Genomic DNA, 11,166 nt, shown 5'->3' on the forward strand with positions numbered 1-11,166 from the left:
AGAAAGCCACAAATGGATCATGAAGACTTAGACATGACAAATTACTGTACAGCAGCAGCAACCTCAAGTAGTAGATTTTCTCCTCATTGGAGGTCTTCAAGTTATGCATTAATGCCATTTGTTAAGTTGACCATCAAGGGAATTCTTATTTGGGTATGGCTTGTTCTAGGTAGTTTTTGAGTTCCTTTTCAACTTTGAAATCCTATTTCTATTTGTTTTAGAGAGAGTAGAGGGGACAGAGAGAGAAGAGGGAAGAGTGAGAAATCATTTTTATCTGATTAAAAAAAAAAGAAATCTTGGGGTGGCTAGGTAATGCAGTGGATAGAGCACTGGACCTGGAGTCAGGAGGACCTGAGTTCAAATCCAGCCTCAGTCACCTGACACAATTATTAGCTGTGTGACTTTGGGCAAGTCACTTAAGCCCAAATGACCTCCAAAAAACCAAAAAAAAAATCTAAATAAGCTATGTGTCATTGGTGTCACACTCAAATAGAAGGAGGGGGGACTAATCCTTATAGTAAACATACCTGAAGGTTCCATATTGACTTATTTTAAAAATGTAATATTAACTTCGTTTTATATTTTTTGGTATTTGTATATATTTTATCGAGTTATATTTTTATTGTTAAATATTTTCCAATTACATTTTAATTTTATTTGGGTAGCACTCAGGAGTATGCCAGACTGCAGGAGTTGGACACCTCTAGGTTACATAGTAATTGATAAAAAAAAAAAAAAAAGATTAATTGGGCAGCTAGGTGGTGTAGTGAGTAGAGCGTCAGCCTCAGAGTCAGGAGGACCTGAGTTTGGATCCAGATTCAGACACTTAACACATACGCACACACAGACAAACTAGCCGTGTGACCTTGGGCAAGTTACTTAACCCCAATTACCCTCCAAAAAAAGATTAATTTTGTCTAATCTTATTAAATTTGGGTTAATATAAATTACTAGCACTCCTCTTGGCTCTGGAACTTTGACCACATCCTCTGTTCTCCTGCAGTCACAAGTAGAGTGTTCTTTTTTGCCTTGGAACTGTGACCAGAGTTCCTGTTCCCTTTGTGAACACTCCACTCTGTAACTGTAACCTAGAACTGCTCATGAGCAACACAGTTTACCAATCGGTGCGAGCTGCACCTAGTGCCTGCAAAAAGATCCTCTGTGTTCTCTGTTAAACAGTTATCTGACCTCCCTCCCTACCATCTCTGGCCTGAGAGCTCCCAATGCTGCTTCTACCGGTTCAATGCCAGAAAGATAAAACAAAAAATTTGTCTCTAATAGGAACAAATGCTATGAACGTGATCATGTCATCCAGTGCAGAGGTCTTTGATAGAATATCCCACTCACTAATTTTTATTAAAAAAAAAAAAAACTTGAGTTCTTTTTTTTTTGGGGGGGGGGTAAATGACCTGTTTAATATGATAAAAAGTGTATATGTGAAACCACAAAGTGTTTACCCAGTGGAAAAACACTGAAAGTATTGACATTGCTTTAAGGGTTAAATACGAATTGTCATTTTGGCAACTACTACTAAAATCATAAGAAATCTTAGCAATGTTAAAGAGATGTGAAAAGTGACAAAAATAATATTTATCCATATTTAAGTGGTTAAAATATCTGTATTTGCAGATATATACTCAAAAAATCCAACATAACTCAGAAAGAATGGAAGCAACACCTTGTTACACCAATGAAAATTATCTGCCTTTCTATTTATTACCAAGGATGAAAAGAAACTGACAGATAAATGCCTATTAAAAATGACATAATGCATCAAATAACTTATCAAGACATTCAAGAGATACAAACAAATTCAAATTCAAAATAATTTGCCCAGAAATCAAGGAATGGATAAAGGAATATCCCTTGTTTATAGTCATTTCAAGGATATATGATTTTTAAAAGTACTGCTTCTCAAACAACATTTATTAACTGAATGCAATAGCTATAAAAATATCCTCTTTCATAAAATTAAATGAGGTCACAGAAATCCTTATCAGAATTGAAGAGATAAGAGTTTAAAAATAAATATGAAAAAAGAAACAGTGAAGAGGGACTAACTAGTACTTCTATATATTTTAAAAAATAATCGTTATAAAAACCCTCTGGTCCTGGAAAGAAAAAAAGATAGAGAAGTAGATTCATGAAACGGAAGCAAGAACCCAGAAATAGAACCCAATGAATACAAGAAATTAGTGTTTGATTAAACCACACTCAGAAAGCACTGGGAAATTTACTCACTATTCAATTAAACTCTCCTGGGAAAATTAGATGGCTATATGGCAAAATAAGGGTTTGATTCTTTATGTTGCCCCTATACGACAATGAACTCTAACTGGATCAATTACCTAAATATATTTTAAATAATTAAAGATTTGGAACTAAAAAAAAGATGCTATATTTGCCACAATTATGGGGAAAAGGGCATTTTTCTTCACTAATGAGAAGAAATCTGTGGGACAAAACTATTTTGTACCAGAAAGCATGATATATTTAACATTTTAAAAGGAAGCAGATTGGGAATGTAGTTAGAATAATTACATTAGATGGAAGTCTGACATTCAGAACTTACAAGAAATTGACATTTATCTATAGGATTAATAGCTAGGGAAATATGAGGGGAAAAATACTTATGTGATACAAAGCGGAGTCAGGTGAACCAGAACTAGAGTCCCTGATTCACATATCTCTCCTCTCCTTTCCATTCTCTGCACTGCTGCCAAAATAATTTTCCCAAATTATAGGCCAGACCTTGCAATCCTCTCCTAAACAATTTTCAGGGGCTTCCTATTGCCTATAAGATAAAACAACTCCTCAGTTTGATGTGAAGTTCTTCATGGTTTAGCTCTAGCCTGTTTGACATTTTGCATCACATTTTTTTTTCATTTTACATATAATAGATATGAACATTTAATAAAATGATGTATCCTCATCACCTCACTTAAATTCCATTCACCCATACAAATAAAGACATCACTCTTGTGATGTGACTGGTCCTATTCAAGAACGTGAACAACAAACTAAATCTCATCATCTGGGATTGCTGAATTGTAGAAGACCCATTCTCCATACTTTCTTCTTTCCTTTCAGTCCTGAGTCAGTGTCAGGACCAGTGTGGGATGCCTGGCAATAGTAACACGTGTCACCACTAAGGGGACGCTTCCTTTTTGTCTTCTATCTTCACCACGGCAGACTGACTTCTCATAACACATAAGATGGGAGTCAGTCAACAACTTCATTCTTTCTAATATCCAGGCCTTCCATTTGCCTTGCCACTTCTTCAAAGATTCTCCAAACCTTATCATTATCTCTGTCTCCATGCCCAACAGCTATATGTCCAGCATTGTTGTCTGACATACTGATATCTATATTTAATTTTGCTGAGGATCACTTGCTTTGCCATCTGTGCCACTGCTGGATGGTCACCACTTCTGGACTTGGCCATCTGCTACGCGGCTAAGCTTTCTTTTACATGATAGCTCTCTTAATTAGAATATGAGCTCCTTGATAGTAGGGCCTGTTCTGCTTTTCCCAGCTGCAATGCCAGCACTTTGCATAGTGCTAGAACTCTGAATAGACTTAAGAAATGCATTTCTATTCATTTCCTTTCATTCGTATACTCTGTTTTGGATAAATTTGCTTTGTTTGGAAAATTCCCCATTGTATTACATACCTCCGTATTACCTCCTCACCTCCTCTTCTTCCCATCCTTAACTTCTTCGAGACTCATGTCATGTCACCTCTTTGAGAAAAAACATTTTAATGATTCCCCTAATTAGTGCATGTATCCCCTTCATAACAGATTATATTGATTCATCTGCAGAAACACGATATCACCTCACCAGGAACACCTGAGAACAGGGATAGTTTTCCTATTGTATTTCTATCTTCAGCAACAGTGCCTTGACAACAGGTAGTACTTAATGAATGTTTAGGGTTTAATGAACTGCCCCGTTAATTGTGTATGCTTAGTGGTGCAGTGTTTAGAGGATGCAGCAACAAGGAAAACAACAAGAATAGCTAGTATTAACATGGTGCTTTACAATTTTGCGAATGAGTGACGTGTTATCTCATTTAATCCTCTTAAAAACCTTCTGAGGGGGATGTTATCCCCATTTTGCAGATGAGAAAACAGAGAGAACTTAAGTGACTTGCCAATTGCACATAGCTAGCTCGTGTATGAATCAGCATGAGAACTCAGGGACAACCTTCCATGACTGCTCCATCAAGCTACACAGACAAGTTCCCAAGATGTAAATGTGAACTGTTGATAACTACATAACAAGATATTCCGATTTGTTGCTGTCATTTCAGTCATGTCTCACTCTTCATAGAAAAGAAGAAAAGCTCAAGGTAATAAATTATAGACACTGGAAAGCCCCTTGATAGCAGGACTATGGGGAAATAGGTATTTTATAATGATGCTATGTTAACAGGACTGCAAAATGGTGCTGATATTTGGAAAGCCAGATGGCAATATGCAATGAATCATAAAACTGACTGAATAATTCCACTGCTATGCTTCTATCCCAAGAACATTACAAAATGGGGTGTTATAGATACTTCTTTCGAAAAAAATTCATAGTTTTTCTATAGAATAGTGACAATTAAAACGTCATCAATATGTTTAAGAAGTTCAGAATGTCTGAATAAATAATGTTATTTACATATAAATATTACAATATTATATTATACTTAGAAAGAGCAAAGCAGCATATGGGTAGAGCACTAAGCCTGGAATAAGGAATACCTGAGTTTGAGTCTGGCCTCAGAAATTAACTGACTTTGTCACCCTGAGCAAGTCACTTTACCTCTGTCTGGCTCAGTTTCCTCAACTGTAATATAAGGATAATAATAGGACCTATTCTCATGGTTGTTATGAATATCAAATGAGATAATATCCCTCAAGAACTTAAGTGAATTGTCCACAGACATATACATGTTTTGGAGGTGGAACTTGAACCCAAGACTTTTTGACTTAAAAGTAAACTCAAATCCATTTCCTCAGGGATCACCATGACAATTATGTGTAGCTCAGTTTGCTCAACCATTTCTCAATTGATGTTTCCAGTTGTTTGGTTTGATTTGGTTTTACTGCCACAAAATGGCTGCTCTAATTATTGTGTGTGTGTGTGTCTCTGTGTGTGTGTGTGTCTGTGTGTGTAAACTTAGGGTCATTAATTTTTTACTTGAAAAATATATACACCTATATGTATATATATACATACACACATATGAATATACCCTATAGTGTAGTGAGATTGTTAAGTAAAGGGATATTAACAGTTTAGTCACCTTTCTAGTGTAATTTGAAAATGTTTTACAGAACATTTGGAACAATTCACAGTTCCACCAACAATGCATTAGTTTTCCTCTCCTTTATCATGGAAGTGGAGTGCCCAATGGCAATCCATACCCCAATTTTCACTTTAACAAGTAATTTCTCCTCAATCACAGTCAGGTCCAGGATATAAGATTTTCACATCACATCCTCCACTGTTTGTTGATCTTACTGTTTAGTCATTTTTCAGCTGCATCAGATTCTTTGTGACCCCTTTTTGGTGGTTTTCTTGGCAAAGATACTACAATAGTTTGCCATTTCTTTCTCTAGCTCATTTTTACAGATGAGGAAACTGAGGAAAATAAGGTTAAGTGACTTGTCCAGGGTCACACAACCAAGTAAGTTTTTGAGGTCATATTTGAACTCAGGTCTTCTTGACTCCAAATTTGGGACTCAATCCACTATGGCACCTTGCAATTCTTTTATAATGTTTAAAATATGCCATTTTTACTGAGGTAAACTAATAATTTATTTAATCTTTTTTTTTGTTAGAAAATGAGCTCTAACAGTTGACTAATAGATTAGGCATAATGGATGGGCTACTGGATCTTGGATTCCAATTTCTCCTCAAATACTTCCTAGCCATACGGCCTTGGGGAATTCATCTTAACCTCTTTATGTTATGGTGAATATTAAAGTTTAAGTTATGGTAAAGATTAAAAATAATGTACATAAAGCACTCTGTATACCTTAAAGTTTTACATGAGTGCCAGGTGTTGTCATTATTACTTACCATTCCTCAGTGAAAAACTGGTGATCTACTAATTATCAAACTCCTTATCTATTTCTTCCTTTTCTCTTGATGCCCTTTAATAAATAATTCCTCACTAATAGACATTTTGTTATTATTTTTTGTTCATCTTCATCCAAATGTTCTCTGTGATACTTTCATGTCTACTTTTAGGCTTTCCTTTCAAGAGAGTGTCTTCCTAATATGAAATGTCATACATATCCCATTTATCTATTCTGTTCCTTTAAATACTGTATAACTTTTCCAGTCATATTCCAGTCATGGGTTCCTTTTGTTTCCATAGACTCACTATATCTTAAGTGTCTATGAGTGCTTCTTGCTTTAGGATACCTAGTTTACCTTGTTAAATGCCATTCGCTATGTCTGTATATATACATGCATATGTTTGTGCACACATAATTTATGTAATATGCTGTACATACATATGCAATATAATACATGCAATATATTATTACAATAATATATACCCGCCACGGATATTATTGCTGCCTGCTCTCTAGGATCTGTCTCCTGTGAATCACTCAGTATCTCATTTGCTTTTCTTTTTGAAGTCACTCTGCTGTATATAACTTGGTAGATTATATGGAGGTGTCTTTCTTATACCTCTTACAATCCCCCTTGCATTTTACCTCATTTTCTTTTTTTGACATTGTAGACATGGAAAAGGCATAAAATTAATTTCAGCAAAATATTTGATAAGGGCTGTCATGATATTGTATGCAATTGATAAAAATATGGGTTAGATGATAGTAGGGTTAGGTAAGCTTGAAACAGTTAAATGACAAGAGCCAAAGAAGACAGCTTCTAACCTTCCACTGCCATAGTTTCAGTCTCACAAGCTCAACCTCAGTATTAGCCTCAATCTCCCTTACTCTCCATACCAATCAATTGTCACATGTTGTCATTTCTACCTCTGCAACATCTCGACACCATACCTATTCTCTATACTCACAGAAGTCCCACTGTATCCAAACCTTCCTCACCTCTCACCTTGATTATTTCAACAGTTTCCTGACTACTCTTGCTGCCTCAAGTCTCTTTCCATTCCAGTCCATCTTACTCTCTGCTGCCAAAATGATTTTCCTTGACTGCAGATTTGACCATATCACTTCCTACTTAATCAGATGCAGCGATTCTCTATTGCTTCTAAGATAAAATGTTAATTTTATTTTAAAGGGCTATAAAAGCCCTCACATCCTGACTCTAACTTATCTTTCCAGACTCGTTGGGTTTTACTTCCTCTTCTACATGCTGCCATCCAACCAAATTACCCTCCTCTCTATGAAATTCTTTGTACAAGCATTTCATTTCTAGGCTCCATGTATTTATATCAGCTGTTGCCATGCCTAGAATGCATTCCCTCCTTTTTATCTGTGTCAGAGAATTCCTTTCTTTCTTCAACATGCAGCTCAAGCACTCTCTTTTTACATGAAACTTTTCCTGATACTCTCAAATGCATGTGTCCTCTCTCTGAGACTATAGTCTAAGATAAGATATTTGTAGTTATTTTCATTATATTTATTCTATATGTACTTGTATATGTGGTTATCAATTTCTTTATTAGAGAATCTTTTGCTTTGCTACTTTAGAGTAAGTGTTGTTTTCATTCTTTATATTTGTATTCCCATTTAATGCCCATGACAGGAGATTATTAAAGGTATGTTGATTGTTTGATTGATTAAAGGACTGGTATCAATACAGTATGAAGTTATTAGTGAAGTGACCTGGTATCTGTTTTCTTATTGTTCTATTCTAGATCTTTAATATGTGATTTGACTGATGGTATGGATAACATGATTTAAAATTTTATAAGTGATCCAAACTTGGGAAGAATTTTATGTAGTACATTGTATGTCATAATTAGAATCTATACAAAATATCTCAACAGTTTAGAAAATAAGACTAAAGGGGTGGCTAGGTGGTGTGGTGAGTAGAGCGCATCCCTGGAATCAGGAGGACCTGAGTTCGGATCTGGCCTCAGATACTTAACAGGAAAAAAAAAAAAACTAGCCATGTGACCTTGGGCAAGTTACTTAACCCCAATTGCCCTCTAAAATAGAAAAAAAAAAAAAAAGAAAAAAAAACAAAACAAAACCAAAACCCAACAACTTTGGGGGCAGCTAGGTGGCACAGTGAGTAAAGCACTGGCCCTGGAGTCAGGAGGACCCAAGTTCGGTTCCGACCTCAGACATTTAACATCCTCACAAAAAAACTAGCCATGTAACCTTGGGCAAGTTACTTAACCCCAATTGCCCTCCAAAAAGGTAAAAAAAAAAAAAGAGCAAACCTACCAAGGTGAAGTTTAATAGAAATTCATATAAAATTCAAATTGGGTACAAAAATGAGCTTCACAATTATAGAGTAGGGGGCCATTGCTGCATAAATTTGTATAAAACAGGGTTTGTAGTTTTTGTGGACTTAAAGTCAAAATGTATCGATAAGATGATGGCCAAACAAAGCTAACAGGCTCTTAGAAACCAAACGGACAATTTAAACTCAACATGTCCAAAATTCCAACTCATTATCTTTCTCCTTAAAGCCTCGCCCAATCCCTTCCATATTATTATAAGGGGCAACATCTTCCTCCTAGTTCTTCAGACCAGTAACGTAGGCGTCATCCTTAACTCCTCATTGTCTCTCACCACCCATGTCCAAGCAGTTGCCAAGGCTTGCCAATTTCACCTTGTTATGTCGTTAAAAATGCCCCTTTCTCTCCTCTGATTCTGCCACCACTCTGATGCAGGACCTCATCGCCTCACACTTAGATTATTCCAATAGCCTGTTAGTGTATTTGCCTGACTCAAGTCACTCCCTGCTCCAATACAGTGTCCATTTGTCATGTTTGGAATTGTTCTGTGTGGGTCCCAAATAATTTAAGCATGATGGTTGGAAGGTGCCCTGAAAAAGACATAAATCCCATTTAGAGATTTTTTTAAGGTCCTAGCAATTAGAGCTGATCCAAACTGAGATGACTGGACTGAGGAGGTAAGGTTTATCTCTTCATAGGAACTTTTCAAGTGAAGTTTGGACCTCCATTTGTTGGGAATATTAGGAATTTCTTGGTCACATATGAGTGGACTACATGACCACTGGGGTACATTTACATTCTCACATTTCAAAATTATGTGAATTGGAAACATTTTAAGAAGTAACAAAATGACATGACATCTTATAGGAACCCTTAGGTATGAAGCTTCTGGAAATGTTTTGTTTCTGAACTGACTTACAATCAATCATAAAAATGTTTCAGAACTTAGGGTAGGTAAATCCATTGAACAAATAAGGTTTCAGACTGAATTATTTCCTATTCATAAGTCATGACTGCCAATTTCAGCCCATATTCAGAAGTTAGCATGAGATCTATTGATAACATAGACTATATAAACTTCATAATTCATAATTAGCTTATCCTTTAAACTTTTTTATTCTGGAATGCAATTCAATTTTGGACTATTTCTCTTTTCTTTCCTAAAATGGGATTTTTTTTTTGCTTTCTAGTGTATGTTAAAAAAAGCTATTTTGTGAGGTTACATTTCAAATCATAATACAGTTGTTGTCTTCTATAATTTAAATATAGCAGAATCTTAACTAGTATAGGTTGTTACGACAAAAAATCAGACAACCTGAGTTTAAAACTTTTCTTTGCCCTGAATCAGCTCTGTTACCTCAGGCAAGTCACTTGACTTCTCTGGGTCTGTTTCCACATTCTTAAAGTGAAATAATTGGACTAGAACTAAATGAAATCTAATGTTCCTTCTCTTTTTATCTTTCAATCCATGCCTTCAAAAGATGTAACACATATTCTTTTGTGTTTGAATTATACCTTTTAGGTCCTCTGAAACCTAGCTATATACTGTGAAAGTTTAATATGATTCCACTATAGGCAGAATATAAATAATAAGGTTATAAATAAATCCCCTGTTTTCAGCGTTGCAAAGTAACTACTCTGAATGTCTATATTTCTTTTTTTTAAATGCTTTATTAACTTCTGATTTACATCATTCATTTCCACCAGATTTTGAGTTACAAATTTTCTCCCCATTTTCCCCTACCCACTACCCCACAATAGCAGTCCCAGAGGATATTCCCTCCTCCAATCTGCTCTCTCCCATATTTTCTCCCATATCTCTTTGGACTTTTCCAGTGGATCTCTATGTCGCAGTTCCCATATATCTTATTTTCCAATTACATGTAAAATAGTATTAATAATAGTATATATACATATTTGATTTTAAAACTTTGAATTCCACATTCATTCCCTTCCTCCTTTGTCACCCACCCTTACGGGGGGAGATAAGCAGTTCAGTATTGCTTGTACATCTGTGGCTAATGGAAAACAATAACATAGTAGATATAATGTAAAAGATTGACTGTATTTCCTTCCCTCCCATCCCACTTCCCACTTGTTCTATTCTCTACTTTGATCCCATCTTTTTCAAAAGTGGGTACTTCCAACTTCCCTCTCCCCCCAGCCTGCCCTCCCTTCCATCATCCCCCCCTCTCCTGCCCTTCCCCTGCTTCTCTCCTGGAGGGTGAGATACCCTATTTAGTGTATATTTCATTCCCTCCTCAAGAAAATTCAATGGGAATAAGGTTGAACCATTCCCTTTTGCCTTCCTATTCTTCCCCTCCATTGTAGCCATTTTCCCTTGCCTCTTCTATATGAGAGAGTTTACCCCATTCTGTCTCTCCCCATCTCCTCTCATTATATTCCTCTCTCACCTCTTAATTTCACCTTTTAAGTATCATCCCTTCCTGTTAATTTGGTCCTGTGCCCTCTATCTATGTATACCTGTAAATATATATACACACATTCACATATGTATTCATATGCCCATATACCCTCATATATAGGCATATATATATATATATATTTTTTTTCTATTCCCTTCAACTACTGAGAAAAGTTTCATCAGTTACAATTATTGTTTTTCCATGTAGGAATGTTAATAGTTCAACTTTGATAAGTTCCTTATGATTTCTTTTCCCTCTTTACCTTCTCATGCTTCTCTTGCTTCTTGTATCTGAATGTCAAATTTTCTATTCAACTCTGGTTTTTTCAGCAAGAATGCTT

This window comes from Petaurus breviceps, unplaced genomic scaffold (assembly GCF_028583685.1).
Source record: "Petaurus breviceps papuanus isolate PSGF00001 unplaced genomic scaffold, PetGlider_PUasm1.0 551, whole genome shotgun sequence".
NCBI classification, from domain to species: domain Eukaryota; kingdom Metazoa; phylum Chordata; class Mammalia; order Diprotodontia; family Petauridae; genus Petaurus; species Petaurus breviceps.